This window comes from Aplysia californica, unplaced genomic scaffold (genome assembly GCF_000002075.1).
Source record: "Aplysia californica isolate F4 #8 unplaced genomic scaffold, AplCal3.0 scaffold00459, whole genome shotgun sequence".
Lineage (NCBI taxonomy): Eukaryota > Metazoa > Mollusca > Gastropoda > Aplysiida > Aplysiidae > Aplysia > Aplysia californica.
In genome coordinates, this window is record NW_004797729.1 from 396,403 (window position 1) to 404,792 (window position 8,390).

Here is an 8,390-nt window from a genome sequence, read left to right on the forward strand (position 1 = left end):
TATACCTCATTTAAGGGAAGTAGGGGAGTCGTTGGATATTGAAGTAAAAGCTGATTAAGGTGTCAAGATATGGTACATTTTTCTTAAAAACCAATTTATAGAAACAGCAGTCTTGGATTTCTTTACAGATATTCCGAGTTCATAACCCCCTTTTGCTCCTCTCTGTAAAAGAAACATTTAGTGAAGAGACACAGCAATGTTCTTTCCAGGTGGTATCATTCTGACTTACGATGATCGCGACTCGTATAATCCTCGAACTTGTTGTTTAGAGAGTTTTTTCAAGGCTCTCCACTTTCTTTGCTCAGCCATATCAAGGACTCTCTTTAAATGAATCTGTGCATGTTAAAACATAGGACTCGGCGCACCTCTACCTATGATCTCCCGGTCAATAAAATTGTTCGGACCTCATGAAGGTATACATTCTGAGGTGCAACTGGTATCTTTTCTACGACAGTTAGCAACTGGTATTGCCTTTTTTACCCTGTATACATATTAAAAGTAAAAAAGAGCTTTTTTGCGTTCTTTTTAACAGCTTTTTTTACTGTCATTCTTCTTTTTTTCCGATCGCATCACACTTGAAGACCGATATAATGGGTTGTCTTGCTGATAGTGAGATCAGAGATTCGAGGCGCAACTTATTGCTAAATATCTCCACAACTATTGAACGTAAACTCTCTAGCTTTTGCACAGTGACGTATACTAATTTTGTCTTAACAGATCAATATTTTTGGGAATACCGGTTAGCTCTATTCTGTAAATTTCCTTAACAAATACTAATGAAAGCTCTGAGTGGGTGGTTTCTACTGATTTTAAAAGGTTTACAGCTGGGACGATGTCGCTTTTAAAAACAAGTCCGTTATTGTTTTCTAATCGCGAGATTATCTTTATTGATCGCATGTTTTGAGACCTTTAAAAAATGTTCACAAAAACATTAATTTCTTGTAACTAGTTTTGCGTTTAAAAAGTGTCATTGGTGAGCTGTGATGTAAGTCATAATATGCGTATATAAAATGTGTGTGAGAAGCAGGAAGTGCTGTGAACAATTCTATTTTCCGCGTGAAGGAGGTTTGTGGTATTTTATATAACTTTTTGAAGAAAAGTTTTTTAATCTATCCTCTATTAGTGTGGAAAAATATAATTAAGTTAAAACAAATTGAGACAAACTGCTGTGCAAATTATGGGTGACATTGATTCACCCGTTATAAAGATATTTGAATATAAGTTGGGCCACGAATTTCGGACCGCACAATAGTTTAGTTTTTCTTTTGACTCGAACTGCTTCTCATACTTTTCATCAGTATATTCGAGATCAATTCCTGAGTAGGGAGCCTTTTTATCGAATACAATGTATCTTGAACTTATTTGTTGGGATGCTGTATCCCACCAAGCTTGGGTTGACCCGGACAGGCAGGGTCTATGACGGCCTCCTAAACGATCAAAATTGTGAAGATGGAGGAGTAAAATATATGTATTTAAATCAAAATTTTAACTTGTCTTTCAGGTGAAGGATGTCCAGATGGTCATAGCCCAGGTGACACTTGGTATGGAGATTCCTGCACTGAGTATTCATGTGGAGAAGCCACGTACACTGTCAACGGGTAAATTCCTAAGCAATTGTGTTAAGACACGGTGGAATCAGGCGCTCGTCAATTTTTGGACATATTATGGAGCTATTGGTATTACCTGAATGAAAGCCTATTTTCCTTTGCTTTGTTGTTATAGAAAAAATATCCATCTATGTAAAACAGAAGACGAGATACTTACAGTTAAAAGAGCAGATGGTCGCCTGTTGTCAGATGTCAAATTAGTGAGAATATGACCGCCAAAGTTTGGTGACTTCCAAAGCTTGAATGTTCTCAGAAATTGCAGGTTAATAATTTTTGTGTCTTTGGTCAAGCCTTTTCAGTATATCGCACACAGCTATTTAATCATTAACGTAACTAAAGGACAATGAGCGTAGATTAAAGAAAAAACTAGATAGATAGATAGATAGATAGATAGATAGATAGATAGATAGATAGATAGATAGACTGACCAGCAGGCAGGCGGATGATGCTGAATTCAAGAAAAATATCGCTTTTACACAAGAACTACTGTTTCTTTCTCATCCATTCTACCAGTTGCGGCTCTTCGAGTATTCTCTTAGACCAAGAGGACTGCGAAGTGTTTTACGACATGAACCAAAACTACCCAGGCTGCTGTGAACCGCAGGTTATTTGCCCAGAAACTGCCATACCAACCATCACATTGTGTTGAAGATATTCATTACTATTGGGAACGTGTAAGGGCCAGATGTCTTCATGTCTGTAAAATGCTACCCACGGAAAAGCGAAAGAAAGCACATACTAGATACTTGAAATAATTATTTACACACGCACGCATGCACACACACACACACACACACACACACACACACACACACACAAACATGCATGCACAAAAAAACAATACACGCCTACACACACATTACTATTGAACAACTGACAGTGGTGTTGTACCTCGAAACATGTTTTATCAAGATATGCAGAAATAAAGAGTACAAGCAATACTGGTGTGTGTTTGTTTTTTATCTTGGTGTGAACCTGCTATATTTTCAACTAGCTTGCGCGAATGAAGAAGTTAAATAATAATAATAATAATAATAATCACAATTGTAATAAAAACAATAATAAACAAATAATAATAAACAAATAATAATAATAGTAATAACAAAAATAATAATAATAATAATAATAATAATAATAATAATAATAATATTAATAATAATAATAATAATAATAATAATGTTGATCATTTCTATAGCACCCTCTCCCATGTGAAGACAGCTCTAAGAGCTTTACATCAATGCATATTATATGAACATTATTCACACACACACACACACACACACACACACACACACACACACACACACACACACACACGAACACACAAACACACTCACACACACACTCACTCGTGCACACACATGCACACCAAACACACACAAACGCAAACACACAGACACAGACACACAGACACACACACACACACACACACACACACACACACACACACACACACACATCTACTTGTGTATCATGCATGCACGCTTACACATTGTTACGAAATGAGCACATATAAATACATAATTAATAATCTACGCTATGCAATTCGCAAAATACATAAAATGGATACATATTCATTTACATAACATTGTACCGAACAGGAATCTACTGGTATAAAAATGATGTAATTCAATGTGTCTTTAAAGATATTTAAAATTTAGACTCAGATGTTGTATGACTCAGGGGTTGGAGAAGAGAGTTCCAAACTGATGGAGCAACGTGGGCAAACGATCTTTCAGCAAATTTTTACCTCCATTTCTAGGAACTCTTAAACGATACTGATCGCCTGATCTATGTGATCTAGATGGAACATAAGGTGAGATCACTAAGATATGAGAGAGCTTTGTTATTGACACATTTATGACGTAACATTGCAAATTTATATGACAGTTTTGCTGACACGGGGAGCCAATGCAACGTTCTTAATATGGGCGAAATGAGATACCTCTTCTATTTTTTTAATGTAAGCCTAGCAGCATTATTTTGAAATAATGATGATAATAATAATAGAAATAATAATAATATTAAGAAGAAGAAGAAGAAGAAAAAGAAGAAGGAAATGAAGAAGACGCTAACTCATTTAAGGGCGCGCTAATTTGGGGCACGGTACTTAAAAAAATAAAAGGTGCAGTGGCGGAGCGGTTAGTGCGCTCGTCTCCGAAGCCTCGGTTCGGACATGGACTTTTTCACCCCCTCCTGCCCACCCAGCCTTAATGGTTACTAGACTTCGAGTTGGGGAAGTAAAGGAGGCGCGGAAAGGAACTGGCCACCCTACCACAATATGCCGAAGGCCCAGGAAGTTGTCTCACTTACACTGGAATCCCCAATGTCCGGATCGGATGCGGGAACAACTTTACTTTCACTTTAAAAAAAGAGGCATATTATCAAGTTTTCTATTTGGACAAACTTTTCAAGTCTGTTTTCCTTATCTGAAGTTTGTTAAAAGCAGGCAAGAATATGATTACTGCAAAATATGCAAATTTATGTTTTTGATTTTGTATGATAGTTCAAAATGCATAGCAACGTTGCCTTGGATCTGCTGCAGGTTGGACATATAGCTACTTTGGAATTACAAACATTTTATCTGACATCTTTGGCCAGTTTGAGTTACTAAAACCATGAGGTCAGAGACCAAATTAATGTTCTCTATCAAAATCGCAAGGTTATTCAGATTCGTTATCAAGATATGCAAAGAATTGCATTCGCAAAAGCTTGGCATGTTATAAAACTAAAAAATTTAAACGTCATATTAAAAAAAGCAACAACTAGTCACTGTGCAGACAGAACTTTGTGATTCTAGGGTGGCGATATGCGTCCGATGCGCCCTCAAAGAGGTTAAGGAAAAAAAGTTTCATAAAGGGTGCACAGCTTCACTGACTTTGATGAAGGCCTGAGATTTGACTTTCAAGATTTTACGTTGTGTAGCATGTAAATTTCATTGAGACCGCAAGTCTAAAAGTTATTTTAATGAAAAAGACAAACAGGGAACATCTTAAGCAACCACTATACTGATAACCAGGGGCGGTTTGTTAACTGGGCAAGTCCGGCGGTGCCGGTCAGATTTTTTTCAGCTGGACTGTTGACAGGAGATTTATTGCTGATGATGATTTTCATTCAGTTTTAAGTAAATCCAAACAAACATGTGTCAACATTCAAAAAGCACCTTGCCGATTTGAAGGCTCTCAAATAGAGAAGTGGGATTCACTGCTGTTTATTTGTCGCGACAGAGCCTCATTCCTTCACGTTTGTTATCGCGCCGGCTCGTAACTTTAAATCGTCTCCCCTTCCATCAAGCCGTCACTTCGCGGAACTTCGTAGGCTACTACGTACGAGGCCAAACACACGACGGAGGGCTTAGGCCTAACGATGACGTCAGTCCCATGGACAAATCCATCGACAACCCTGAGAAGGAATAGAGAGCATCCCTTAAATTGGCAAATTGGCCTCTTTGTAGCTTACAAAATTAAGATTGAGACTGTCTTGAGCAGCACAGACACATGTATTATTTTATCAGCAAAACATGTATTTATCATTCAGCCTTTCTCTAATTACTATCAGAACATTTATTGTTAGCATGGCACTAATCTTTTTTGTTTATTGACTTTCTAACCACCCATAGTTCCTGTTTGACATTTACTCATCGTTTTCTCCCCTCTAATAACTTAACTGGCCCATAGGAGTCTGGTCGGTGGAAGGAGGAATTGTCTAGTGAAGATATATAAGGAGAATTTTAACGAGGAGCGATAGGCACTCGGCTGTCAGAGTCTGGGCCAGGCCTACCCCCTCCCTTCCCTCCCCTTTTCCACCGTCACCCCAGCTAGACACCAAGTTCTATAATTAGCATTTGATACACTTCCCCACTTTGTTACAACACAATGTTCTGTTCTGAGAAATGAGAAGTGCGTTGAAGAAAAAAAAATCGAAGATATAATGATCCGAAACTGCTGTGTGCTAACTTTGTCCAGCTTTGTATACTATCTGATTGTAGAATTGATCTGCTTGGGACAGCGTCACTGGTACAGTATCAATTAACTTTTTGTCATCATACAGGACAGTTCTTATTACATATATTTAACGGGTCCAGTTCACGTCGATATTTTGTGTGGGGGTGTAGAAAGTACGAGTAAAGTACTGAAGGCCAGGACCAGCAGTTTATTGCCTCTCACTTTCAGTTTGTTTTCTGGCCTAGTAGTGGGTTTTTTCTGTGCCGATCAAGTCAGTTTCTATTAATCTCAGTAACTTCCATCATACGTTATTCATAATATTATTTCTTGACGCTACCGCATATTTTAGCTCTTTCTCAGTATATTACAATGTTTACAGTGGGGGGTGTGTGTGTGAGTGGGGGAGGGGGTGGGGATGGCGAAAGTATGGGTATAAAGTAAGGAGAGAGAGAGAGAGAGAGAGAGAGAGAGAGAGAGAGAGAGAGAGAGAGAGAAAGAGAGAGAGAGAGAGAGAGGGAATGTGTGAGTGTGTGCGTGCGTGTGTGTGTGTGTGTGTGTGAGTGTGTATGTGTGTGTGTGTGTGTGTGTGTGTGTGTGTATGTGTGTGTGTGTGTGTGTGTGTGTTGTGAAGGAAAGGAATTGTCGACGTGAATGACGGCCGGTCAGTTCTATAAACCACGAGCCGCTACTGCTGATAACTATTATTACACAAGCAAACCCTATAAGACTCAGCAGCATTCTCGGCTTCCAGGGAACAAACACAATACATAATAATGTAATTATCGCTGAATGTCACACTCACACAAATAAAAAGACAAAAAAAACCAAACAGAGTAATATCTCATCACTATCTACTAAAAATAGAATAAAGCTTAACGAACTTTGGCATCGTTTACAATGGAAAGCTCTGTACTGTAAATATGATGTGAATTTAAATGAGGTATATCAACATTGCAGTTTTCAGGAAGCACTGTGATTATCTCCTGATATTCTAGGATTCGTTAGAGCCTTGAGGAGTTAAACAACTATTGATAGCACTTGGACTTCTAGTATAGAAACTGTATAGGTTTAGCGCGCCTATCAACACTATTCATTATTTAAGAGACACGATCACTGAATTTATCATCCTCGACAGGATCGAGCCAAATGGGCTGAAAACTTTGAAAAAAACAACCTCATCTGGGATTCGAACAAGTGTCACTCACTCCGTAGTCCGGCATGGTACCTACTGAACTAAAAGAGGTCCATTGAATCGTAAAGGGTGGCGTTTTAGTCAGTTTTACACGTGTGTCAAAGAAATAGTCATTATTCTCAGGATTCATGAGACTTTTGTACTGGGACCACAGTTCTGGTGCAGATATATTATATTGAGGGAGACCACAAAGAACACACGCAGATTAGAAGAGAGGTTATATGTGCAGCGGATATTTCCTAAGACGGCTACCTATTGTCGATGAGAAATGTGGGTGTCTAAACCAAGTGGCTGTCTGACACAGTGTCATTTAATGTTCTTAAAAACCCGCAAAGAGGTTATTTCATTTTGCAGTAAGAGTTCCACAGCATTTGCAACTAATACACCTCATATTCTTAAATAGCTTGTTGGAGTGGGGATGGAAAGAGGATTAATGTAGTTTTGATAAGGGTGCTCACGGGATGTCCCTCCTACAGGCCACACGACTTGCTGAAGACAGACGTCTGTGTCTCCCCGCAACACCCCAGGGTACAAGCGGAAGAACAAAAAGTAAAGTAAGTAAGATAAGGGTGCACATCTTGACTGACTTTGTTGAAGGCGAGAGATTCAGTTTGCAGGATTTTACCCAAATTATCATGGAAATCCCATAGAGTCCACAATCCAACATTTATTTCAACCAAGAAGATCAACAGGGAAATTTGTTTAGCAACCACTATACTGATAATATAATAATTGCATTCGTGTAACGCATTTCCACACACTCTACGGCATGCTCTATGCGCCTTACAACTATTATTGCCCCAACAGACCCAAGAAGACTCAGAAGCATTCTCGGCTTTCCTGGAACATACACAATTATACTCGTACAAAATAATGTAATTATCGCTGAATGTCACACACACAAAAAAGAATCTGTGTACATAAACTTACGAAGAAAGATGCCTCGGAGTAGTATACTTTCATCACTATCTACTAAAATTTAACGAACTTTGGCAGTATTTAACATGGAAAGCTCGGAAGTCCAAAGTGAATTTTAATGAGGTATATCAACATGACCGTTTTTAGAAAGCACTGTAATTAGCTCTTAATATCAAAGGATTCGCTTGAGTTTTTAGGGGTTAAACAACTGTTGACAGCACTTGAACCTTTAGTATAGTATATGTATGGGTTAAGCGTGCCTATTAGCACTATTTAGCTATTTAAGAGATAGGACCGAGCCAAATGGGCTGAGAACCTTGAAAAAGTTTTAAAAAACAACAACAAAATAAACCAAAAAACAAACAACAAAAAAGCCCCCCCCAAAAAAACCACCAAAAAAGATCTAGGATTCAAATCGGTGTCACCAACTCCATAGTCCGGCATGATACACCCTCTCTGATGATACCTACTGAGCTAACAGAGGCCCCTTGAACCTTATTCTCAGGAATCATGACATTTGTATTCGTTTTGGTCTACCGTAATATATATATAAATATATATATATATATATATTACGGTAGACCAAAACGAATACAAACAGATTAAAAAAGGAAGTGGTCTAATGAAGATATTGTCTCATACAGTTGACCGTAAAAACAGGTTCTAGAGTATACGAGATGCCTTCTGCGAGAATGGAAATGTATTGGTAAACTTTGTCTTGGGCCAGAA

General features: G+C 38.3%; 1 long non-coding RNA gene across 1 annotated transcript; it reads left to right on the forward strand.

Annotated features, from left to right (window-relative positions):
• The first annotated feature begins 1,374 nt into the window (after window positions 1-1,374).
• LOC106012682 lies at window positions 1,375-2,548 on the forward strand. Its single transcript, XR_004858932.1, has 2 exons — window positions 1,375-1,598; window positions 2,121-2,548. It is a non-coding gene; the product is annotated as an uncharacterized LOC106012682 (long non-coding RNA).
• The last annotated feature ends 5,842 nt before the right edge of the window (window positions 2,549-8,390 follow it).